The following is a 12,985-nucleotide window of genomic DNA, read 5'->3' as shown; positions in this document are numbered from 1 at the left end:
TACTTTATTGAAAATTAAAAATTATTGTTAGCAATAATGATTAACACCTCCCAACAATGCATTGTATCGCGCCCGAAATTGTAAATAGGTTACTCGAACCACCATTTGGGTGGAACGCGATCAGAAAGTCGCGCCGGACGAAAAGGTTGCCGTTAGAATAAGGGCAGAAAAAAATTACAATAACTTAAAAGAATCTCTCGCGTAGTTTGTGTTTTTCTCTTGCGCTTCTCCAAGACTATGTTTCCACGATGGTACGCAGAACACAAACACGCGCGCATAATGTATAAAACTATCCGCCTCGTCTCGGTCCGGAGACTTCTTACTACGCTGTGCCTGCAGTATACGGTTGCGCAACGTCTGCAGCTATATACACCTATACCCTATAGAGTCGGCAGCGGCGGAGATCGTGTTTCCACCGTGTCTACAGCAATAAGATATCACCAGCTACGTAGAGTATAGTATACATGTATAGATCGCGTGTGCCGCGAATCTCTTTCCCTCGCTTCGGAACTGTAACACGCGGGGCGCATCGAGCCGTTTAAATAATCGAATAACAACAACGACAAAAACCGTTGTACACAATACGCACATAATATTATATACTATTATTATTATTATTATTTATTATACACGTCATCACGCGTATACTGTATAATATAATAATATATGTAACTGCCATTAAAACGACATTAACTGCACGGCGCGGAGGCGGCTGTGTGTGTGTGTGACTACCGGCTATCGAATGGAAAGTAAAGAAGAAAAAAAAACACAAAATCGTACCGAACACGACTACTCGTACTACACACTGCATAATGATAAGTTATTTATATATATATATATTATAAGAGTATGTGACTTCTGTGGTGCATGCGTCGTCGTCATTATGCGACGGAGATTTTCGCATAGCCGTCCACGTAATAGGCCGTTTATTCGGAGCAATTTGCATGTTTATTCTGTTATACGCGCGCGCGCGCGAACGTATATTATTATGTGTGTTACACATTTACGTATGCGAATGCACATGTATAGTATGGACGTTTAGCGTTCCCATAGTGCACGATTGGTCTCGGTCTGTCACGGCGTTAAATTCTCTACGCGTATGTGTGTGACCCACATCGGCGGCGGGCGCGCATTGGCATTCGGGCGCGAGCATCGGTCGACGAAACGAACCAAAGCCGCCGCGAATCCGCACTGCCTCTCCTTCGCCCTCGCCAAACGGCCAGACCGGGGTGTATTAGTACTAATACGAGAAATATGAATATTATGAAAATCCGTGGGAAATTACGATAACGAATAATAATCATTTTGTTGGGTGCGTCTGTGTTCTACATTGATTATACCGGCTGGCTGCGCGATTATTATTATACACCTCCAATAGTATTATAATACCACGGTCGGGAAATCGTGTCCAATTGGCGGGCGCACGCATCACGCGGTCTTCGAACGTTTGTTGAGCCACCGCCGATATGATAATGTTATTATTTGACATTATATTAATATAATAATAAATAATAGCCGCACATTATATAGGCTGTGTATACGCGTTCGACAAGCTCGAGAGAAGAAGCGCTCGAATCGGATAATATAATAATAATACGTTACCCGCTGTAATAATATATACGAAAATAGTTAGTTCCGTAGTACAAAAAAAAGTTTTTAATTCGCACATCGTCCGTCACGCGTATATATATATATACCTACGTACCTATATACGAGTCTCGACGAATGCGAGAAAGTTTTATATTTATTATTATTATTATTATTATTATTATTATTATTTTCAATAATTCAGTCAGTAGGTTACCGTAAATGAAAACTGGTAATTTCACATTATGTAAACCCGATAAAACTCATCGACACATGCATTGAATGCTAAAACGAATTTGAACATTATTTTATGCGCTTTCATTCAATCGCGACAAAATATACGCCCATCAACCCGGTCATCTCGAGTGTCACAAACAGCTCGATCACAAACCTTTTTGTAACCTTTAGGTATATCATGTATGCAAGCTGCAAGTACCTTCTATCTAGTAAGAGGTATTCAGCAGAGTAAAAAAGTATGCCTTTATGGACATATAACCGACCAAAAATTAAATATGTATTTACCCACGAGATCGAGGTATAATTTAAATTTAATAGTTTGTTTTTCACAATAAAACAAAATATTAAAATATAATATAGTATACTTACACTCTGGATCAAGAGAGGATCTAACTAAAAACAACTCGGAGGTATGTGATATAAATTGTTTTGTACGAATATATACTAACTATAGATATGTTAATAAAATAATGGACGGGAATATAGCTCTCATCGCTTCCTTTTAGATCTATCACTGTGTCAGATGATATCTATCAAAAAATATATAGGTAATATATCTACGATCAATAAATTATTATTTTGTGTCTTAACGACTTGTACAGTGTAATGTATGCACATGGTTTAAATTTAAACATTATAAATTATCACTGCATTTAAAAATAAAATCTTTGAATACGAATTGTAAATAATTTTTAAAAGGAGGAATATAATATGCTAATCGAATCACAACCCACTGTTCTGTTCTTCCCGATTGAAAAAGCGATGATTTTCCTGATAAATTACGTATATTGTAAATCCATACGTTTAATAACAATATAATATACTCGTACTTAGGTATAGCGTGATGTTACATTGTTGTGTATATAGCACGCGTTTAATATATAGTTAAGTACAATACAAAATGTTTTTTTACATTAAATGACGTAAATACGCGAACTGCGCTAACGAACCACTGACGTCCGATCTTAATCGTAATAATTAGGTATATTATGAACAATATGATTTATTTCGTTTTTCTCGGAAATTATAATACGCACTGTGCAATGTATAACCGAGTAGGAATGTGCCTTAAAAGTAGACATTTTTTTCCGGTACACTCCGGAATTTCGAACCGGAAGGACTTCGCTCGCATATGTAGATGGTGTTGTTTCCACATAATTTACACACGTAAAACCTTATACGTAATATAATAATAATTATACGCGGGTTCGGTGGCTCGGTGCGTATAGAGGCACCTGCGTGTGTCGTGCAAACAAGAACGAAACAAATTATTACGATGGTTAGGAATTTCCGTGTTTATAATTTCCAAAGCGCAATTCATCTTTTAGAATTTAGACGACGACCGGACAACACGTGTATAATAATGATAATATTTTAATTGATGACCGGATTACTACACTGCTTAGAACAGCGTTCTATCATTGTTTCTAGGTTAATAGTGTTAATACTACCTATATAGTCGCAATGTCTTTGCAGCCTCTCCACGTTTACATTACATACACACACACACACACATCTTTGATATATTATGTTTAGTATTGTACACATTTGTTAATTATATTATAATGAATACATTTATAATTTTTTTCCCAACGTATAATGTAACATTTTTCTGCGACAAACGTGCCCATGGCGAATGTCAGCATAAACTATAATATAAATACCAGCTATATAATATAGACCTTGTGTATACACCCGACGCTGTCGTCTCCCCTGGGCTGAAAGGAGAGTATATAATATTATAAACACGCTCGACATTGAGTGCGGCGGCAGCGATTTTATTGGAATCTGAGGACGTCGACGGGTGAGCGTCGTATATAAAAATATATAATACACAGCTCTGCGGTGCACACGACTTACGTGATCGAAAGTGTCTGGTCGGATAAAAAAAAAAAAAACGACATCGAAACTGCAGAGTTATTGAAATCTACATTATAATATACGAATACCTTTATTATTCATACTACAATATAGTTTACTGTACGCGAACAAATGAACGATGCGGTTTTGCGGGTATCGACTATCGAGTGGCACCACAGCAGCAACGTATAGTCGTACAGCGTATAATTTTGAACGAATATATTATACGTAAAAATATATAGGAACTGCCAGATATCGAAATCTCTGTGTTTGAGATCATTGTTAGATAAGAAATATCAATGATAAAATCCAAATACTTCCGACAACCCATTTTTTTTATATATTTTTGCCATCGAAATAGGTATTATATTTATAGGTTGCAGGTCGTTGCATATTTTTAGCTCGAGTTGTATAGCGCGCGTTTCCTAGTCTTTGCAAAAGTATATCGTTTCTAATTTTTATGCACAATATACCGCTGCTAATAGTTACATTGTAATTGTTTTAACTGTCACCGGATATCGTCGTTATAATTCACATTTATGACTCCAACGTGTATTGTCACCCGATACGTTTTGTTTTTTTTCAACCGTCAACTGGTTACGACATCATTCTACACACAGAGAGTAACAATTCACCGTAATTCAAATTTAATTTAATATTAGTAAACACCGTTTGTATATAAAAAAAACTAAAAAAAAAAACACGTTTATACTACAAATGTAAATTTAAACAAATATTTAAAATTAAAGGAAATAATCAAAGTAATCAAAATTATAAGTAAATGACCCAAAAATACTAGAAACTATAAACAAAAATTAAATATGCGTCGTTGGAGGTAAAACACCTAATTATTTTTTTATTTAAGTCCTCTGGAGTACTATACACTAGTAAATGTTTAATTTTTAATTAAAACCCTTTTTGAACCTATGCACATCCTTTCGGTATATATCTATATATATTTAGCTACACCTGAAATAACGAGTTTTTTCACTTTTTTCATTGTTTAATTTAATATCTAATACATAAAAATATATACAACTATTCTTGTATCACAAAACATGCTTTTATTTAGCTACTTTTATATTGCTAAAAAGTACCTACTGATATATAATATATATATAGATATAGAACCATAAAAAAATATTATTTACCTGTTACTATTATGAGGGGTTATTACATTAGCCCTCCTGATGTTCGTTAGTAGTAGTTATCACTATACGTCATAATATTTCGAAAATGATATTCCATCCGAGGCGGCGATCACTGAGCACTGTTCATCTGTGTGTACTTTAGACGCAAAAAATTAAAATTATGAAAAAAAAATTTAAAAAATTGAATTCCAATAAAAAAAAAAATAGACACAATTGATAATAATTAGTTTATTAAAACACCGCACACTAATAATATTACCGAACGGATTGTTGTAAATAATAAAATACGCGAACGGAACGATAACGAAAATATTATATTATATTTTATGTATGGTAATACACATATGACTACGTTACTCCGCACTGGGTGATTGCACGCGGGTCGACACCTGTACGAAAACTGAGCTCGTCTCTGGCGGTTCTTTCACTCGCCGCCGTCGCAGTGCCGGCACTCTCTCCCGGCGCAACCTGTTCCGCGAGCGCGCGCGCCACACAGCGACGATTATTTATTTGTATTCGATCCGAAGCGGACGGATGGACGGCCGGCGGGCGCTAAAGAAAGGATTACACGCCTATATATTATAGTGTTGAATTTTCCACCGTTCTAACGTAAATCGGTTAAAAACGCGTCATCATGGATTAACCAAAATATTGTAAGACCTTTTTTATGTGTACACATTGGCTTAACACAGTAAACAATATTACGGATTGTTGATTTTCAAATGAGAAGAGAGGTAATAAAAAAAACTATAGTATATATATAAAAATAATACGTTAGTTTAGATTAGGTGAATTAATGTGTCACCTCATCGCATATGACATGGTTGTGAATTTGTGATGAATAATATATAAAAGGGAGCTATATTATTAAGACAGTATAGTGCTAAGGGAGAAGATTACGACCGGACGGAAAAGGAAACGAAAGGTAAGAAATCTGACAGATTCGGGAAAATGTATGAGCATATTGAACTGCATCAATGTTCAATAATAACAATCGATATTTTTAATTCACTATTCTAGAGCAAAATATTACTTATGAAAATTGTGTTACATCTATAATATCGTTATTATGAGAGTACTATGCAAATATCATTACTTCTTTTGCTATAATTATTCTTCTATAACTTTAGCACAGATTAAAACACTAAAAATAGAAAAAATTTGAATTTATTTTAGTTCATACTTAAGATTATAATACATTATAAAAGTATTTTTTTCAAAAGCACGAACATTGACTAGTATAATAATGAGTGCTGTGTTGAAATAATCACTATGCAATTAGTATAATATACCTTCTTGATATTTTTTTTTTTTTTTGACAAAATGATTTGGTAAGTCGAAAGATCTAATTTAATTAAATAAAAATATTTATGATTTGTTTGAATAAACGCTTATTGGTCTGTTGACGTTTATCAATGTTTATTTCATAATTAAAATCAATTTTGCCTAACGATCTCAATACGTCTTAATAATATTGCACCTGCGTAGATACTGTATTATAGATTTCAAAACCATAAACCAACACATCTTCCAAGGTATAATAACCCGATTACATTCGTACTGCAGTAATCATTGCCCGCAGACTCTTTTAACTGAATTATATTTGTTCAATCAAATTTTCCAGTTGAATTAACTTCCGCTTTGCAATAATATACACTATTTATAGTTTTCTACGTTTCACTGTATATTGTAAATACAACATTGTTGATGACCGATACTAACTGTATCTAATTTAATGTTTTGTTTTTCACCATAGATTCATTAATTTATTTATTCTTACTTACTTCATGCTTGATTACATATTTACACACACACACACACATATATATATATATAAGCATACTTATTAATACTTTTTGATTTAAAATGTTGAATAAGTTTTTTCAGTGTAGATCGTAAAATTGTATCATAAAATAGTATGCACGCCTTTATTCTGACTAATACCTATGTTTAGTTTTCGGAATCCGGTATATGTACAATCGTAGCAAAACAATTAATTTATTGAATTATAAATCGGCCAAAAAACAAATTTAATTTATTTGCTGTCAATGAAAAGAATTAATTTTATTATTTACCATTATAATTTTTATTAACTGTTGGAGTATTCTTTTCTGACATACTATATCATTATAGTCTTATAATAACTGGTTAACCGGATCTAAATAGTAAATATGTATACTGATTATAGTGTGTTGTTGAACAAAAATCCGTGCAAATAATATCGTAAACAATTTCAATGTAAATACGTGAACAGAATAATATCGACATCAAATATATACAACTTCTATAATAAGCGATATATCAAGTATACAATTTTAAAAAGTCCACAGTGTGTACAATATTATCGAGTTTTATTTATTTTAAATTTATTAACTTGATTAAATACCTACGTCTTATAAGTAAATCTTAACCGAATGTACGATATAGACAATATGTACTGTAGGCCAGTCTTGTAAAATATCCTTTTCAAAAGTATTTAAGTATAAATACTACACATGGTTTATTTGCAAAGCATTTAAAATACATAGATATTTAAATATTTAGTAAAAAATAACTCGAATAGACGAATTATAAATATTTACAAATATATTATTGGTTACCTAAAATCTAAGTATGAGTTCAAACTTAACCGTTAATAATATTGCGCTATAAAAATAATTTATAATATTTAAATGTTGACCATTTTACCACCAGAAATAAAATAAATATATTATTTTATATTTACAGATTAATCTGATGCTAACTGCAGTTAATTCGAAGTTAACTGATTTCGTGGAAACAGCGAATTAAGAAATTAAATATATTTTAATTTGGATGATGTGAAAAGAAATATTTTAGAAGATACGAAAAAAAATTCAATGTCAATACCTTCAACAGTTATTATAAATACAATATAATAATATATAAAACATAATTTTTAACTTTACGTCTTATATTTTTAGTGACACAACGATAGCCAAAATAGCCACAGCCGATACTATACGACGTTTTGGATGTCCCTATTTCCTTGTGGTGTGGACTTTTCTTCAGCCGAGTACGCGGAAATATTTGTCCAAATGTTTGGATTCCTGCCCACTATGCAGTTCGAATGTTTTGTAGACAAGCAGCCAAGGCACGGACAGTATCAATGTCATCGAATAATACGTAGGTACCTGACCGACATTGTCACGGACGGCGATATACTATGCGAGTTTAATGGCTTATAGCGATCCAGTATAATTGTGCGGACAAAATCGTTTATCCTTAGGTATACCTACCTTTAATAATTGCCATCGCGTTTTTTCGTGGGAAGTAAGTTCGCTGTTTGGCAGACGATCAAGTATAGGTATCCAGATGTAATGTTCTACAATATATGTTTGTTTAACGGTCCTGTTGAAATGTGTTTAAAAAAAAAAATAAAGTTAAAAATCCGAGAATTTATCGACGGTTTTCTATTTTTCATTTCCTCGTTCGATTCAACAGCGAGATTATAATATTTAGTGAAAACTCAACGGAAGTTTGTTTTTCGAAGCTCTTCAGACCGTTAAATTATTGTTTCATTTACTATGTAATAGTATATAACATTATTGTACAGACATTCATCGTCGGCGTATCAAACTAAAAAAAAATGATAAACATTTTTAAAAATTTTCTTTTAATATTTCATATCTAATTTTGTAATATGAAAGTGCCATCTGATTTCCTACGACTTTGTGTTAATGCTTTTACTAATTTATCGTCTATTATATATTTTACCACTACGTTTTATCGATTTATATGCATGTACAGAGATTTGCGATGACAATTAAATTCAAATATCTAAAATATCAACTAGGTTATACTTATTAGTTATTACTTATTATAATACTAATTTACGATTTCCAATAAGTTATTTTAATAATATAGTCAGATAAAAGGACACTTATTAATTATATTAGAATTTAAAATATCCGGATATATTTTCATCTATAACACGTCTTAATGATAGAAGACGAACCACTAGGATCCGTTTTTCACAGATAAGTATGTATATTGTATACCTATTATTATTTATTATTCTCAGGGTAAATCGTCTTACATTATGAAAATAATGTGACTCGTGTTTGTCTTAGATCGTTAGCAAAACAACTAATATTCTCCGAATTTATACTGCTATTTAATTTTGTACATTCACCATTTAATTTTTTTGAATAAAATATAGGAGTGGTTAATCAATATAAATAAATAACCGAATAAATACGATCTATCCAGAATACGTATACCTACATGGTACATCATCGAACACGATCATCGATAATTTAATAAACTATTATATAATATACGCTTACTAATAAACAGCATCATAAAAGGTGCCTAATACATATATTTATGCAGGTACACTTCGTGCAGTATATATATTATTATCATCAATATTAAACGATTCGCGTTTCGGACTGCCGTCCAACGGCGAAGGCGATGTTAATACAATATCGGTACATATATCATGTATATAATATAATGTATATGTACAGGATGATATTTAATTTATCGCGTACCGAGTAATATATTATTATATCGAGAGATACGTTAAAAGAAATTTGAAATTATTTTTTCTTTAATATTTAAACAATTTTACTTATATTATATTATTATTCTAAATTTGTCCATTTCGTCTTAGTATTTGTTTTTGAAATTTAAATATCTTGCTTTTTTTAGAGTTACCCGACTTACGATAAAATATCATCCTGTATATACTTGCGGTATGTGCGGTATGTTATGATAATATACAATGTGTACATTATACTTATATAGGTATACTAGTAATAATATTATGTTATATTGCGCGTGTTAGCTCCGGACCGAAAGGAGTTCGGACGCGACCGGTAATGGAATCATCAACGTCCACATTCCTGCGAGGCTGCAGCAGCAGCAGTCGACTTTGTGTCGGCGAGATGCATGGTATATAGATACTATATATATATATATATATATATATAGAAGCCAACGTAGCACTGTATTAACGTATTATGTACATGTTCGTACAATATTGTTCTTAATGAGATGTACTCTCGTCCGAACATAATGCCTCATCCATACCGACGCGCGACGTCCGCACTGTAATGGTGAAATATACTAAAACCGATTTCTAACAAAATTTCATATTTTAAGTATTTCCAAATTTATATTGGTCATTATAAAATATTTTTACTACTACTTTTTAGAGCCCATCCATATTATAGATTAAGTATGATATATATTTGTATAATGTATATATACAAGTCATTAATCATCCACGCAAATCATATTATCTAACTTGATTATACGTAGTTACCAGTAAAGAATGTATTATATTATGTAAAATCGATCAAATTTGATTAAACCCGACTTTGAAGCTAATTTTTACACACGGGTAATTACATTATTTTTTCAATTTATTTTTCACTTATTTCGAACATATTTTTTTGTCATCGTTATTCATCATGACGCGTCGTGTAATCTTCATAATAATATTATTGCTATGATTATATTATTATTATTATACCTATAGGCTATAATAATATAATGTATATACACTATAATATACTCATTGCTCATATATATACAATCTAAACCCCGTGCACTTCGTTTTCCGTACAAAATGCATCTATGTTAAATTTGGTTGCCTAATGCTAACATTTAACGTGAGGATAAATAATATTTGTGGTTTTCTGATTTGGTGTATAGATGACATTTCCGTAATTTCTACTTTACATAACTGTCCCGTCCAGCCAGCGTTGCAATTTTTCAATTGATCAACTGGATTATGTATCATTCGTTAAAAATTACAAATTAAAACAATCGCTCAGCCCTAAACATAATAAAGAGATAATATTCACTATTGAGGGCATCGTTAGAAATAAAAACTATCCTATCTTATGATAGAGACACACATTGATCATAACTTCATCAAAATCGGTTGAGTAGTTTCGGATTGAATCGCGGACATACCCGTTATACACGAAATTTTTATATATAAAGATATATATATCACATTTGACTGCATAATATTATGTTTAAAGTCTTCGCGTGCGATCAGCTGCTACAGATTATCGTTATTATTTTGTTGACGAATCCTAAGGGCTTATTATACCTACCTATTATATCCTACGAACGCTCTGGACGCCCGTTTTGCCGACAGTTGCGGATCGGTATCGTTGATCAAATTTTTTATAAAATCATCGTCCCGACTAGTCTCGAATTATGCATACGTACATGACCTGATGACCGTACAAAATCGTTTCGATCGATATCAATATAATACAAATGGGTACATCTTACATACGTATACCTCCTATATACCTCGCTGTTGTCTCTCCTTAATACGTCATTACGATACGTGAGTCTATCGGATATTTTTATCTAAAAAGAAATGAATATTCCAACGCCAAAAGGGAAGTAACAATAACCCGAAATATCGAAATTTACATTAATATAACTGATCTATTACAGCCATTCGTCCAATGATACTTATTAACAAGTGATTATATTTTGATTTAAGGCATACTATACTTAATATAATGGGAAACAATTTTAATTTATTGTGTTAGGTACTACATTATTATATACTTTTTTAAATCTCTCAGGACTTAATTTATCTTAGTAATATTATGCTGACAAATTAATTATTTACAACTTTTTAACTATTATATTTTAAATGTAATGTTATTTTTATGTGATTTTATATTACTTGGGAATATTATTATTATGTGCACAGTATTACTCATAGCAGTTTTTTAAATTTCATACTAAAAATAATTTAAAATACTATAAGACATTATATATTTTTATTATTATTATAGAATATATGGTATAATTTTGTTACGAATAAAAAATTATGTTTATATAGCACTTCTTGAACTAATATAATATTCTCCTTTCAAATTGTCTCGGAAACGTAATCATAACTATTAGCATAATAACATGGTAATATAGTTGTCAAATCTGCCATACTATTGTCAAGGTTTTTTTTTTTTTACTAGTAGAACTGGTTAGCTTAATAAAAATAAATATTGAGATTAAACTAAATGTAAAATGTATTAAAGTCTAATTATTTTAATAAAAACGTAAGTTGATTTCCTTAAATTTTCGGATTATAAGATGCAGTTGATTACATTTAGATTTTAAACTAATTTGTTCGTAATAAATATTATTATATTTTTTTAACTTTTTAAACTAGTACTTTTGAGGTCAATTCGGAGAAAAATATCTAAGACACTCACTCTTGTTACAATAAACACAAAACAATTGAAAGTAGTTAATAAATAATAATATTATTAAAAATTAGGTAAACATTGTAATTGGTGCACTTTCCCTCAAATAAGTGATCAAAAATAATATAATATAATAAACGTAAATTTATTTTTCTACTACCTGCTAAAAATCAACAGTAAAGTATACAATTCTTATTTCTTACAAATAATTGCTTAATGTTATGTAATTTATTATGTATCGCAATTCATAATAAAATAAAATGTTTGAATAATACGAGCTAATAACTTTATAACTACAATTCTAACTTAAATTTTGAACATTATATAATAACAATTTATTAAACATTATTACTTATAATATGCATCACCTTTATTATTATTATTAATTATTTTTGATCACATAAATTAATACTAAGTTATCAGTGTTATCACTAAATTATAATTTTGTTACAATAATTTCTGTGCACAATATATTTTAAATGGCTTACAAGATCAATTAATTGTACAAAATCATAATTTTTCAAAAAATATCTTTGTTGAAAAAGTGAGTATTTTCGTTAAAATATCACCATGTACTCATATAGTGTACATAGCCACATAGATACTAATGTACTGTACACTTTATTATACATCAAATTATTATTAAACAAAATGCATATATTGTAATATATTCGTAAAATGAATTTACTTATTTGTCAGATTGAAGGTTTTTCCTTGATCTACGGTTATTTATTATTTATGAAAGTTTTAGTGCATATCGTAAACTATAACTTTACATAGCTTTGCAAATTAATTCAGCCAACAGTATAATAAAATTATTTATTAAATATAATACTTAAGTTTTTATATATACCTCTATTATATAATAGAATAATAATTAATATATTATACAGGATAATTCACTGAACATGCTCATCCCCTATTTTTTTTTTTCATTTAATA

At 30.6% G+C, this 12,985-nt stretch overlaps 1 protein-coding gene across 1 annotated transcript in view; it reads right to left on the bottom strand.

Annotated features, from left to right (window-relative positions):
• Positions 1–5,251, bottom strand: part of LOC132928788 (ell-associated factor Eaf-like) — a 32,619-nt gene extending 27,368 nt beyond the window's left edge. Inside the window, exon 1 of the mRNA XM_060993667.1 lies at positions 4,836–5,251. The gene's annotated coding sequence lies outside the window, so the exon portion shown is untranslated. The remainder of the gene's footprint in view (positions 1–4,835) is intronic.
• Positions 5,252–12,985: the final 7,734 nt, after the last annotated feature.

This window comes from Rhopalosiphum padi, chromosome 1 (genome assembly GCF_020882245.1).
Source record: "Rhopalosiphum padi isolate XX-2018 chromosome 1, ASM2088224v1, whole genome shotgun sequence".
Classification (NCBI taxonomy): Eukaryota; Metazoa; Arthropoda; class Insecta; order Hemiptera; family Aphididae; genus Rhopalosiphum; species Rhopalosiphum padi.
Note: the sequence above shows the minus strand (reverse complement) of the source record. Positions and strands in the feature narration are given on the sequence as shown.